The following is a 14,621-nucleotide window of genomic DNA, read 5'->3' as shown; positions in this document are numbered from 1 at the left end:
CATCATATTTTTTCCTAACTACCTAATTTTTCTATTTTAAATATACAATTTAAAATTCATTGCATCTTGGTTAATTAAATAAATTATCCATTTGGAAAAAAGACAATTCAGTGTGCCTACTGGAGCTGAACACAACAGTGCAAGTTGCAATTGTATATTTTAATTTGAATAATATTTTGTTTTCATATATTTTCTATTGAGTATTTTAGTCATGTTTCTATGAATGTGTTCACTTTTTCACAGGCAATTTTTAAGTAACAAGATAATGAACACTAAGGAAATACAGATTATGTTCAAATTTATTCTCTTAGCTATTTGGCTTAGATAATATACTAAAGTATAACCAGAAAAAGCACTAGCACTCCCGCTAGGTTTCCAGTGAAGATACTGCACTCTGGTTAAGCACATGATTTTTCTGTTGGTGGTGAGATAGACAAGACAGTTCCAAATTCTGCTGAACACGGTGGCAATCTATCTGCTATTTTCTAGCGATAGCTGTTTCCTTAAGAATAACACAAAGTTATGTATTACATAGCTCAGAGAATTTTAAAATATATAGATATATATACGCACCAAAAAAATGAAAATTCAGTCATCTTCAGCTTTTACATAATCTCGCTTATGGTACACAATCAGTTTCTGTCTGGATATTCATATTTACTTACAGAGAACATCAAATGATTTCAAGGGCACCTACTAATAGTTCCCAAGATGACTTTGAATCTAAATACATTTTCTATAGTAGATACAGTGAGGGTAGGCTGGAATTAGAGGGCAAAATGCCTTGAAGCATTCTGGTTATACTCACACAACTCCTCTTTCTCCTCCCCCAAGAAAATATAGCATAAATGTATGCTACCTATTAATATTATGGAAAAGAGATTATTTGGAGTACTTACAAAAACAGAGCAACTATAGTGAGCATTACCAACATTTATATAACTGATCAATCTGGAAATTTGAAATTTGCATTAACTACTGAACAGTCACAATGTGAGTATGAACATGCATATTTTTGCATGGTCGAAAAAAATTACATTATTCCTGACTTTCCAAGCATGCAACTTGAAATAACATTTGAGAAAAATAAACTTCCCCACAGACAGTTGCAAAAGAGGAAAAATAGACTAAGGCATGTATACAAATTATATATATATATATATATATATATTATTTTTTTTTTTTACTTTGGTTAGCACATTTTCCCTTTGGTGAGAGGTGCTCCTCATGGAATGCGGACATTTTCACACAGCAACATTGCCTACCTGTCAATCCGTGACAAAAATATATCACATTCACATGGCCTTTTTCCAAAAGTAGAACCCAATAACCTAATTTATTAAAAGGATAAGAGCTACAAAACCTGTACAGCAGAGAATCGAAGGGCCTCAATGTTATGTCCCACCAGTCAATGCATCCCTACACCACACTGTTCATACCTGAGAATAACAGGCATGAGCTCAACAACAGTGCAAAGAGACAAAATATTTTGCATTCCCTTCATACAAACTTAGAGAATATTAAAAAATAGCAACCTTATTACATATATAAGATGGCTGCATGACTCTTAAGAGAGGATTTTTCCTTGCATTCACACAGCAAAGATTTGTGTTTAAGCCTAACACATTAGGCTCATTTGTTTTGTTGAGTCTAGCTAACGGGATGAAGACAAAGTGACTTACAGGCAGGAAACCTTGTTAATCAAAACCAATTTGGGCTGCTTGTACATGTTGTTCTGACTTTCTGCATAGGAACTTCCATTTTTCACCAGAAATGTACATGCATGCAACTAAAAAATTACCATGGGCTATGTTTCATTTTTTGGACAGCTACTCACAGACCGAGTACAGTAGTATTTTTATCTGAGATGTCATCTATATATACATTTTTCCTCCCTAAAACAATACCCTTTATTTTGTGAAAGGCTTTTCTACTAGAGAATTTATTTCCAAGATGTAGTTACAAAAGGATTTTTTTCTTAATATATTTTGCAGAAAATCATGTAACTTTGCTTGCTTACTGAAAGCCAGGTTTCATCCCTGAGAGAAGAAAAACTGAGGAAAACCACCTAAAACCATGATTCAAGCAGAAAAAAATTGCATGTTGTGAATGTTTGTGGTACCTCAGTGATTGGTAGCTTGAATGTTTTAATGCATTACCTTGAAGTGGAGGACTTTGCCACAACTGAGGCAGCCACTGGAATGCAGTAAGTGGCCAATAAATATTAACATCTTGATTTCTCTGGAAATGTCAGAATTTACACAAACTATTATGATTATATGCCACAATAAAAGACACTCAGGAAGAAGCTGTTAGTATTAAAACACAAGCAACAATAACCACCGAAACAGTCTAATGTTTGCAAGTGAGAAGTAAATATAAATTTACCAGGAAAGATTTGTTACCAGTAAAAGCAGAAAGATGTTAAAGGCAGTATCTTGAATTTGCATAAAATGCATAAATAAATGAATTCTTCACAGAATCCTTTTTTATTCTGATTAATAAATCTTCTCTTACCGCTATAGGCCAAGCAAAGCCATTAAGAAAAGAGCCATATTTCCCCCTTTACCTGTTTACACAGTCCCCCGGCTTTGCTCTTGTGGTGTATTTACATTTAATTACGGGGCCAGAGTTAGCACCTTACCACTGTCTCTCTTCTACTGCTAACACTTCACTTATGTTTAAACTGCACATTTTTCCTGGACTGACGAACGTATTAACGTATTGATATTACGGCTGGTATTCTTGAGCAGAATATTAAATGCCGACATCCCCGAAGCCCTGTTGTACTTGCTGCTGCCTAGCTGGGCTCGTGCAGCACACTTTTTATCGTGTTAGACAAGCGTAGTGGTTGTGCTCGCTCCTGAACACATGCGGCACATCATGCACCTCCAACACCCCTGCCCCTCGCACACCGGTGCCAGCATTTCCCCTAACTCTGCATCGTCCCCGTTCTCAGGAAGAGTGGAGCTTGTGCAGAGGCAGGCCAGCATGAAACGAGTCAGTCTCTCAAAGTCTCCCCACGTCCTCTTTTCTTTGCAAATTCAGCCAAAGCAGCTGCCAGATTGCCCGTGTTCACCCAGACACACGTGAAAGTCTCTGGTTTAGTCTGGGGGTTTAGATCTCGATCTCTTTAGCCTTCCTCAACACTGGGTTAAAATCTCCAAGCAAAACTAAAGATCTGCTTGAGCAGGGAGCAAAATAAATCAACAAAGTTTTGCACGGTTTCAAATGAATTATTAAATCACTTTCTGGAGTCCGCAGAAAGAAACCCAAAACTGCCCTTGGGATTTCAAACTCCAGTGAACTTGTTTAGTGCTCTGCATCCCTAACGAGTCCTGTAATCAGACCAAGTGGCTTCTTTGTGGACAATTTTTTTTTTCCACCACTCTAGTAAACACATCTCTTTTTATTCCACTTACTTTTGTTTGCACGGTCCATGTATTTCTTTATCTGCGTTTTCAACTGCTGTTCAAATCCCCTCAGCATTTCTGAAGAAAGTCTGAACCTCAGTAACTCGGTACTCCCGAGGCAACCTGCAATAACAACCAGTGCAGGATTGTAAAGGATCCTCGGTCAGGAAAGGGATTTCGTTTCTAGTGGGCAATTGCAAACAACAAGGGAAAAATTATTATTTTTAAATTAAAATAAATACCTTAACGGTGTACTATTAAAATAATGCGCCCAGCTTACACAGCCCTGAAAAAGAGGCCGCTATCAGATTTTCTCTCTTTAGGGATACACTCTTGTTACTAGTACGGGAACACTAATCACACTCAGACTGCCTGTTTGGGTTGCACTCAAAGAGCAGTCCCTTTATCCTCGCAAATCCCCTGCCCAGTGCTGGAGGCACCTCTTCATCACACACCAAAGGTGCCAAGAGCAGAACCGGGTTAGTGGGTCAGTCTGTTGGGGCAAAATGGCTGTGGCAGAGCCACAGTACACACACCTGAACCGTTCTCATTTCATTTAACAGGTGGGCCCGTGGGTATGCAGCAGAATAAATAACCAATGCTGAAAGCAGCAGCGCTGTCCTTTACTCTGCAGGCCGCATTACTTATACACACTAAGTAAGCCAACGAGAAAATAATGACACGCAATAGAGTTAAAAGTGAATGCCTTCCTTCTTTTGTTGTCTATTAGTTAACAAAATGACATTATAGAGATGCTTTATGTTTCTATTGAAAGGGGAGAACCATCTATCAAAGCTCATTTTAGCTATTGTCACTGCCATCAGACTTGTTCTCTTCTGCCACAAGTTGGAACAGGACTATCAGGGAGATGACTGGTACAGGCAAATGATTTTGCATCGTTCGAGACACATACAGAAATATAATCATACCCAAGGTCAAACATTAGAAAAAGGTTGGGCATTTGGGGCAATGAAAGCAATGCTGTCAGATATTGAAATCTCAGCAGGAGATTCAGCTCCATTAAAACTGAATACACAATTACTTTCAGCTTGCTACTTTCCATGCATGTATAACTAGTTTGTTCATCTTGGTGCCCCAGTGTTAGTCAGAAAAGGTAAGATCGGAATATTTTGAGGAGTGGGTCTGATACTCCTTTCACCAGAGTTTACAGAAGTGATAAAATGACTATATAACATATACGCAAGGGTGAATAACTTGGACAATTAGCCTGGCTTGAAGAAAGCTGACAGTTATAAGTAACTGGCCCTGCCCAGGTACCCTCAAGTTGCTGCAAGCGTCTGGCTGACTTTCTGCAAGAGGCCTTCCAGAGGATGCTCCTTTGGTGGCCAAAAAGAGAAGTGCTTGGCATCCCTGCTAAGCAGCACCGTTGGAGTAGCATGATGAGTATAGAGCAGGAAACTACTGAAAAATCATTTGAAAAATGAATTTTAAGTGGATATTAAAATGGCAAAGGAGATGACAGGAAGGACTTGTCTTAGATGGGCTCTGCCCCAGGCTGGGGGCAACGCCGCAGGAGCGACAGAGCCTGCCACCAGTGCAGGGAGAGGGCATTTGGAGAGCACAGACACGCTGCTGGACTTGCTGCTGTCTTCAAACTCAGATCTTTTCAAAAGCTACACTAGATATCCATAAAAAGATACGAGATAAAGTTTATATACTCCTGGCTATTTGTGCTACACTCCCTCAGTGCATGCCTGATGATGCACGTTGTATCTTAAAGAACCCAAACAGCCTCAAACAGCAAGTATTTGTGTGTGTGTGGGGGGAAATCCCTGTAAGGAATATTCCCTCCCAGTCTGGGCTTTCTATCCACCAGCTCCCTGAGTTCCACTCCAGCATTTCAGGCTCCTGGACCAGTGACAGCCCAGTATTTGTGTTCTCAGGATCAGGCTCACGAGATTAACCGTTTATTTATTTCCAAGATTTCTACGCCAGAACTCAAAATGCAACTTTACGATTAAATTTCCAAATCTTAAAAAAAATAAGACCCTAATCTTTTTCAACTTACTTATTTCTGTAGAATTACACAGTTATAAAGTTTCTTGTACTGACTGTAACGTAAACTGAAGATTTGTGGTGGTTGTCCATGTACTTCATGCCATCAGTTCCACCATTTATGAGTATCCATGTAACATGTAATTCCATGTAAATCACATTAAAAATAATGTGTTTTGACACATTAGTATGCACAATTAAGGCAAATTAATTACTAATAATACTCACAAAATTCCCCATTTACACAAAAAAATTTCAAGAAGCAATTATTAATAGTTCATATGGATTGACATTGAAGAGTTTTATTATTTGTTAAAATTATAATAAAGGACATTTTTCATGATGTGCCCCTCACTTACTCCAATACGACAAACAGTAAGAAAGTCACTTACATTTACAGCTGCAAATACCAATGAAATGTTGGGAACATCATTTCCTTTTCCCTGCTAAAACATTTATTTTCCACCTGCAAAGACTGAGAGGCACTATACTGGAATTAAAAACAAACAAACAAACCAAAACAAAAACCACCCAAACTTGAATTTGGGATAAATGGGAAACACTACCTCCTTCCACGGATTTCTTACCATGGTAACTTTTGTTTCCTCTCAGTTATGGGGCATCTGGACCCCTGTACTTACTGCAGCCCAGCCTTAGCACTGACCAATATGTAACATATCGCTATTCATTCACTTTTAAATTCCCCAACCACTTCACATGCATTCTTCTGCCCATATGTAACCTAACCCATAGGCAGCAACAAAAAAAGATGGTATAAGGCTTTTTGAAATGACCCATCTAATCCTTTTCTTGTTTTCCTCTGCAAATAACACATTCTCCCTAGCCAACATCTCATATACTTGCAGCAAAAATTACAATACCCGTAGGCATGCAGCATGCCACTTACTGGAGCTAACGATGCGCCTATGGCAGCAGTGACGGTCCAGTGATGTTCACCACACTAGCAGCCATGGTACAATGCGGTACAAAAATGTGAAATCCTGCATGCACCTAAGCATCTGATTTTCTAACGCAGTTGGTCTAATGCAAGATGTTTTGCCTCCCTGCAAACCTTGTATTTTACGTTACTGACCACCCTCCTCCCCTCCAACATGGTGCCTAGACAGACCTGAGACATTACGATTTCCTCGTGCTTTAATAAAGTGAAATAAAATGAAAAAAAAAATTAAAAAAAAAGATACCTGTGGTTAACAACATCTTTTACATCAAACATCACCTTCCCCAGGTGGGAATCTGCATCGTTCTGCCTGGCACTAAGGATTTACGGCTGAGCTTCCCTTGCAGTCCACCGCAAAGCGCCCTCCTCACACTGCCCCACTGTTTATTTCTGTGGCAACTCATCAGACACTAATACTAATGTGTAGCTCAACCTCTCTGAAAGCAAAAATATATTTTTGAGAAGCATCTCCTACTAGAAGAAGCCAGCTCATCCCTATGACCCAGCAGCAGCATGATTGATACCTGTGCACATTCACCTTTCTTAACTCCAGGCACTGTCTCCCACCATGGCTCCCGACCCAGCCCATCCCTTTGTTTGTGAACCTCCTGAACCAAAACAAGACAGCAGTTTATTTAATTCTTCTGGCCAGCCAAAGCTGGCCTCTCTGCTGATTCACAGCAGTTATTCCCTCTGCTCTTCCCTAGGGATTCCAGGGACTCAAGCTGTGTGCATAAATGTCTGCACACATATATGTGTGTGTGTGTGAAGGAGAGAGATCACCTAAAGCGTTGGTAGAGCAGCCTTTTTTTTTAATTTTAATTTTATTTTCTTACTGCTCCACATGTCCATGGTGTCTAACACATCTCAATGGGCTTTGAAGTTTCCATGCTTTCAAGGTCTCACATCTGTCACGCTATCAGTACCCTGCCACAGATGAAAAGAATATAATTATGGATTTAGTGTAATCATTGATTTCTGGGCTCCAAACCATTCAAAGAAAGGTCACAAGTCCACATGGCTGCCCCTTAGGAAAAGGATTTGCATCTGACTATTTTATTTAGCTGAAGACACCCCCAATTAAACGTAGCGACTCTTCTCCTCTGCCTCTGCACCTGAGGCAACTTTAAGAAGACGGATCGATCCTGTGCCAACCGTGCCTTTTTTGCACCAACCTGACACCGCTCCCACCTGTTAGAGGCGGCAGCAGCAGCAAGATTTTTTGCTAACCAGCCCCTTCCTCCCCTCGCTGCACGGCAGCTCCCTTTGGAGGGCTGCCATCGGCGCCGTGGAGGACGTGCAGCCGAGGAAGTGCACTTTTGGGAAGGTGGCAGAGCGCCAGCAGATTGTGCCTGAAGCAGGGGAGCTGCTGTCAACCCTTCAGACATTTAACTTACTACAGTTCTCGGAGATCCGCAGTGCAGATGTAAAGACATCATTTTGCCCACAGTGTTTGGATTAGCAGTAAATCTACTAATCCAACACAATATCCAAGGGGGCATGGCTAGATCTATGGGTTCATAAATTCACACCACTCCTTTTATTATTCTGGGCCCCAGATGGTTTCGAATGGGCATGGGCATAATGAGATCTTGGAAGACGTTATTATATTCTTAGGTCAAAATTCTCAGTCCAATCTCTTTTATCAGGCTCAGAGCCTTTGTGTCCCTGAAGTGCTAATACTTTATGCTGATTGACTATGCAGGCTTCGCTGGGAGATCACATTATTTTTGATACAATTATTATTATTATTGACAGCAAAAACTCCACACACACACAAAAAATTGTCATTTTATATTACTTATGGTGTCACACTGCCTGGAAAATACAATGCCTGAGACCTTCATTAGAGTTATGTTTTTACAGCGAAACAGATGAGAAGGGAAAAAAAGGGCAGGATAAAAGTATTATTTTAGTAACGGGAAGACAAAGTATGAGCTTGATCATAAAGACTAGCAAGCTTTATAAATGCATCTTTGAACTGAGGATTTTTTTTTTATTTTATTAAATAAATGGTTCTTTTGAACCTGGCAGTTGTAAGGAAGTGAGACAGAACAAACTTTGAAAAGTGTGCTTGTCTGAGTCTCCTTACACCATATCTGGCTGAGAATACAGGTGGCCAAGCACAGAAAGTTCCTGCCAATTTCTAAAGTTACACTTTTATCCACTAAACAAGCATCCTGATCCGGGTTACCAAACAGGGCACTCAACGGGAGCCTCAAAGTGCACATATTAAATATCACTTATTCCACAGCCTGGGCCATCCAGCTTAGTAAAGCTTGATCTAATACTGTTTCACCCTTTTCCTGTGCTCACTGGATTTTGGGTAATGGACCTTCCCAGGAGACTACTCGCAGAAAGTATCTTCTTGTGGAGTAGTTGATGCACATGCTTCTATTTTAAAAAGCACATGTTCAGCACATTTTGCTTTTGTGAAACGGAATATGGTTTAAGTTTGTTTCAATAAAAAAGGGGATTCTGCTGGAAGGACTTATGTCAAAGTGCAAAAGGTTTTGTACACAACGAATAGATTTTTTTTCTCTTGAGGGCCAACGAGGAGACTCTAAAATGAAATCTTTCTGCCACAAGCAGTTGCTGTTTTACACACAGAGAATCTACGAGACGGCTTGTTATGAATTCTCCATCTTCGTATTTATTTTGGATTAGACTGATTTAATCTAAGAGTCACATCAAGAAAGCCAGACCCTGCCTTTAATGAGAAACTTAATATGTATTCACAGTAAACACTTTAAATGTCAAAGTTTAATGGACAGTATTCAAAGGCCATTATTATAGTAACTATGCTTTTATATCAGCATGGCTGATGAGGAGTAATTCTTTAAAATGCACTCTTCAAAGAAATCAATATAAACATTAAATAAGAATAAAAAAATCCCTACGGTGTAGCTTAATATAGAGGAAAGAGAGTAACAAAACCCCACGGAACCAAATACAAAATCAAGACTTGGCAATGACTACCAACATGAAAAAGAAGTGCGAATGAAGTGTCCGCAATTTGGTAAATCCCTTTGAGGCTGATCTTCATACCAAAAGGCGAGAAGGCGACCAGCCTCTTTCCTCACCTCTATTTGCACCCTGGTTCTGTAAGTACACAGCTTGTTACAGCCCACACTGGTGTATGTGCAGGACACCTGAAGCTGATTTAAAGATGTTTCTTCCACCTGTACAGCTGCCAGGGGGAAGCTCAAGCCTCCAGCCTTATTTCTCTCCATTCATCTGCCTGCTTCGGGATGGTTCACCCCGCTCCTAATTCTGTCCATTACATCAGAGCCACAGAAAACATATTTGTTTTCTACAGTATTTAAGGAATAGTGGGTTCACAAAGATCCTTACACATGCTCCAGCATGATTACTGTTGGCTCAAACAGAAGCTGGAAAAGCTGTGGTGTGCCCGAGGGAAGATCTGTCTGGATCTGGAAGGAATTGCTTGCTTTGAGCAGTTCATACATAGGTCACAAAATCGAAGGCTGTGATGACGCTATATGTATAAAAAGAAGGAAGCCTGCTCAGGCATACTCAATGTTTATTTGCAGACATGTCTACCAATTTATATAAACCTATTTAATTGCATTTACAATCAGTTAAAACATTTCATTTATATGAAACGATGTAGAAGCAAAAAGCTACCGTTTGCTCATTCCCTGCACAGAGCAACTTTTCCTTTGGCAGCAGTGCTGAACTTTAAAAGGAAATTATAATCATTACATTCACGCATACTCAGAAAGGCACCAAAATAATTTCTTTTCAAACAGATTCAGAGAGATCAAAGCCCATAGTTTATGCGGGTCCAGTCTGAGTAACACACTAACACGATGCCATGCTATTTTATCTGGGCATGCAGAAACCACAGAAACATGGAAAATAAGAAAATTTCTTTATACAAGTGCTACAGAGTAGAGTATGGATTCACTTGAGAAAAATGAGTCATTAATGCCTATTTATTTAATTTACCAACTAACCTTTGTGTATTTGCTATTTCATTTCAGTTACAGCTCTGCTCTCATCTCAGTTGCCTATGATTAATAAGGGAGAATGCATCTCAGAAATCCTGCAACCATGGAATTTCCAGAATTATCCTTAAACTATTCTTAGAGAACAGCAAACAGTGCAAATATTAATTGGTGCTGACTTATTTTGCTCCGTAGTACGCATCTCTCTCGTTTTGGTGCCAGCTGATAATAACAGGATATAGCTCTTTGGCAATGAATAGTGACAGCAGCAGAGTGGCATATACACAGGACCTGATTCTCTGCTAACTAATTCCACGGCAACTCAAATCTGTCTCTATTGAAGGCAACAGAGTTTGCACTGATGCAAAGTGTGTTTTACCTAGGAATAGATGAGGTCCGTACACTGCACATATAAATGAAGAAAGTGTCAGCCCTAAAAGTCTGCTATTGATACCCACCAACCAAAGCAGCCACTTAAGGGGATGCAGCATTGATTATCTGTCGGGTATGGACTCAGGATCTTGGATGAAATTTTTCAGATAACAGCAGAAATGAACAGGCCTTTTAGATTAAGCATGCTGACTAGTTAAAAATATATAAAAGAAAATAAGATAAAAGAAAATAAGATAAAATAAAATAAGATAAAATAAAACAAAACAAAACAAAATAAAACAAAACAAAACAAAAAGATAAGATAAGGTAAAATAAGGTAAAATAAGATAAAATAAAAAAAATAAAATATTTTTAGTGAGGCTCATTTTTGCCTTGAGTCCTTGAATCTTCCTATGAAGACTGCAGCCAAAGGCCAACAATACTCAGAAGCAATCAGGATTGGCCTCCTAAAATGTATTGCCCTTCTCTTTGCCCTTATGAAAGAACTATGTGGCTACTACTTTGAAATAAATTTAAAAGCATTAATTGATCAAAATTGAGAAATTTGTGAAATCCACAAAAACGGCAAAAGCAGAGAACAAATCCATTTTAGTATCTGAAACCAAATAAAAGGACTATAGTTGATGAAACAGAGTGTGCAAATATAACGGCAAGATATGCAATACCATCTTCAGCATTAAATACTACATTTAAAATGTGCAAGCAACAACCCTCCAAGTAACTATGAAGTATTTGTTAATAGTTGTCTTCTGAAATTTGGGATTGAAGTTTTTCTTGTTGGCTATGTTTGCCTTGATTTGCTTCTAAAATAATCCAAAAGTTCTCATGCTTCACTTCTCTTCAGCTGTTCCCCAGCAAAAACTAACCACTCTTTGGACATGTCGGTGCCACAGGAACACATCAGAAGCCTAGATAGTTCTTACACTGACACCTTGTGCATGGGATCATCCAAATGTGGTGTCCTTCGAGTCAAAAGTGGGAAGGGGAAGGTCAGCCCCTTCCCTTTCAGCCACTTGCTGGGTTATTTTGAATGGGATTGGTGCTGAGGATCAGCCACCCAGCTTAAAGATGTCATATTATGGTGAGTTCAGATGTATGCCTACCGTGCCTGCTTTCTGAGGAGTCAGAAATGAAAGTAACAGGAATCTGTTTCTCCTCTATTTAATATGCCAGGTCACGTCCTTTGTTCAGTTTTAGATCACACAGATTACAGAATTCTCTCTCCCTCCAAAACTTTGAATCATTTTCTCACATGAGATATTGTTAAAATTGCTTTCTGGCCTCTTTTCAAATGGTAGTTGCTGAATGATATATACTGAATACTAAATAAAGAGAAACTTTAAATATGCCTGTTCTCTCTGTGTGCACCATTCAGTTTTGGAAAGTGCTAGTTCTACACATTCAGAAGGCAAAAAGTCCTTTTAATTAGTGAGTATACAAATTTGATGATATTGTAACCTTTGAAAAGCTGGTGATGTGAAAGGAAGGAACTTTGCTGGGTGCTCCTGACACTATGAAAGGAAAGTGTTACACAACCAGAAGGTGTGAGAATGGGCAGCATGAGGAAGCAGCTCATTTCTGTTTGTAGGATCTATTGTTATGTGGTATGAGAAATGGAAGGGAATCTATCAACCCAAACGTCAAGATCATGAAAGTTAACTGATGCAGCTTGAAGAAAAGCAAGAGTAAGCTGTGAAATATGCCTAGCATACCACCCAAAAGGGAAGTACTGGAAAACAGAAAATAAACCTGCTTTATTTTCCAACAAAACAGATGAATAAAGACAATTTATAATTTAGGTCAGTTTGACTTTGGCTTTTCTTATGAGGCTGCCCATTGTCACTCTGCTCATGGCATTGAAGATAGGGTACAACAACATGCCTGTTTTATTTTGTGTTGTTTTTTAGGATGTCACCAGAGGCAACTGGAAACCCAAGAGAGAGGGAAGGAAAACCCTACACTTTTAATGATTCCGTATTTTGTTTGTTCTTGTTTTAGTCATAAACTGCTCATGCAAGAAAAAAGAAAAGGAAGAAATGAGAATCCAAAAGTAGCTCAAAAACACTTTTCAGCCTTACCAACTAAAAATAATCTCTCTCTTTTCAGCAAAACCTGAAGGTTTGAGATGCTGTAGTGCACAGAGAACTATCTCCTTTCACAGCTGAAGATCACCGGGACACAGCTACCCTGGAGCTCCTGTCCCAGCACTTTGTTCAGCACTGGGAAGGCTTCCTCTGGTCAAACTTGCCCCAGAACCTCAGGCTGCCATTCCTTCAAAACCATCTGCATTACCAAAACTGTGGCAAAATCCAATTCTGCTGCCATCAGGCTAACTGCTAATGCTTGCCAGGAAGACATCAAGAGGATAAAATACTATTTAATGCACGTTGGCGTAGGAAAACATGCAGTGCATGGGATTACAGGGTATTTGCACACAGCTGGTGCACGTAGCCAAACTCTTCTGTGTTACACGACAATTTAGGCATTTCACCATTTTCATGGGTCCAAGTTTTGAAATCCATTTCATTTACTGCTACAAGACAAAATAATCGGGTACCTACATCCCATTGCCAAAAGCAAGTTCGCATACTGGACATCCAGGATTTGCTCAGAGGGCTTCACTTCTGGGCAGTTCAGCTGTTAAGTATTTATTTTCTGCTTTGTCTGCAAAAATGAATACTACAACTTTAAAGTGACAAGAACCCGCAGCTGTCCCCTGAAACCAAAGACCTAATCATTGAGACACAGCAATTCATGTGTCTTAATCTATTACTGACATATACATACATATCTGACTTGTAAAATTTACTGGGCGGCTAAATTTGATTCATTTGTTTATAAAGAAGGTAATTTTGTCTGGAAAGTTTACTACAAGTGCATCATTGCTTTGGAAGTATTTTTATTTCTTTTTTTTTCTTTCCTTTCTTTTCTAACTTGCTAAAAGACTAAGCATTATCTACTAATAACATGAAGATGCAGAAAAGAAAAGGTCAATTTAATTGGAACTACTATTTCCTGGGGTTTAAAAGGAAAATGTTGAAGCTAAGATGACATTGACAAATTGCTACTATTTATTTAAATTGTGTAATGCAATCTACCAGTAGTTCTATAATCTGCATGTTTGAAGCAGTTGACCCATCCAACTAATGCAAACAAATTAGCCTCCCGGGTACTAGCTATATTCTATAAGCCATTAAATATTGTAATCTAACATCATTTAATACACAAACTCTCTTAGTTAAAGTGTTATAGTGAATATGTGTTATAAAAATTACAATACGTGGGGTCTAAGCACAGTGGAGGCCAGGTCAGTAAATTTGTCTTTTCTGTCATTCAGCCCAAATGCACGTAGTGGCAACGCAGCTTGGATTTCACCGCACCTCCCAAGCGCAGCGAGGCTCTGGCCAACAGATATCTTCATTGCCTCATGATTAATTTCCTCCAAAGTCCAACACGGGTTTAAATGTTTTACTTCAGCAGCTCCTACCAGTAATAAATTTCACAAATTCCATTCCATTCCAAAGTACAGTGAAATTGTTTGCCTACTAAATATTTCTAAGAAAATTAGAGCTCTAATATGCCCATTATACACAGGCTAGAAACAATCCTGTATTTCTGACCGATTAACAGAAATGCTTAATCCAGAGGCACCATGATTCATCCCAATAAACTCAGCTGAAAGAAATGGAGCTATTTGCCTGAGTAAAATATGAACAAAATCTGGTGTAATTAATAAAGCAATGATTCCCACAGGAACCCAGTTCTGAGGTTTTGTGAATGGGCAGAATTGCCTGTTTTCCATAATGATAAATAAACCAATAGGAACATATATAATTATTACTTATCATAGTGCCTGTGAGGTCTGTTCTG

Source organism: Cygnus atratus, chromosome 13 (assembly GCF_013377495.2).
Source record: "Cygnus atratus isolate AKBS03 ecotype Queensland, Australia chromosome 13, CAtr_DNAZoo_HiC_assembly, whole genome shotgun sequence".
In the NCBI taxonomy this organism is placed as follows: Eukaryota; Metazoa; Chordata; class Aves; order Anseriformes; family Anatidae; genus Cygnus; species Cygnus atratus.
The sequence above is the reverse complement of the archived record's forward strand: the minus strand, read 5'-3'. Positions refer to the sequence as shown.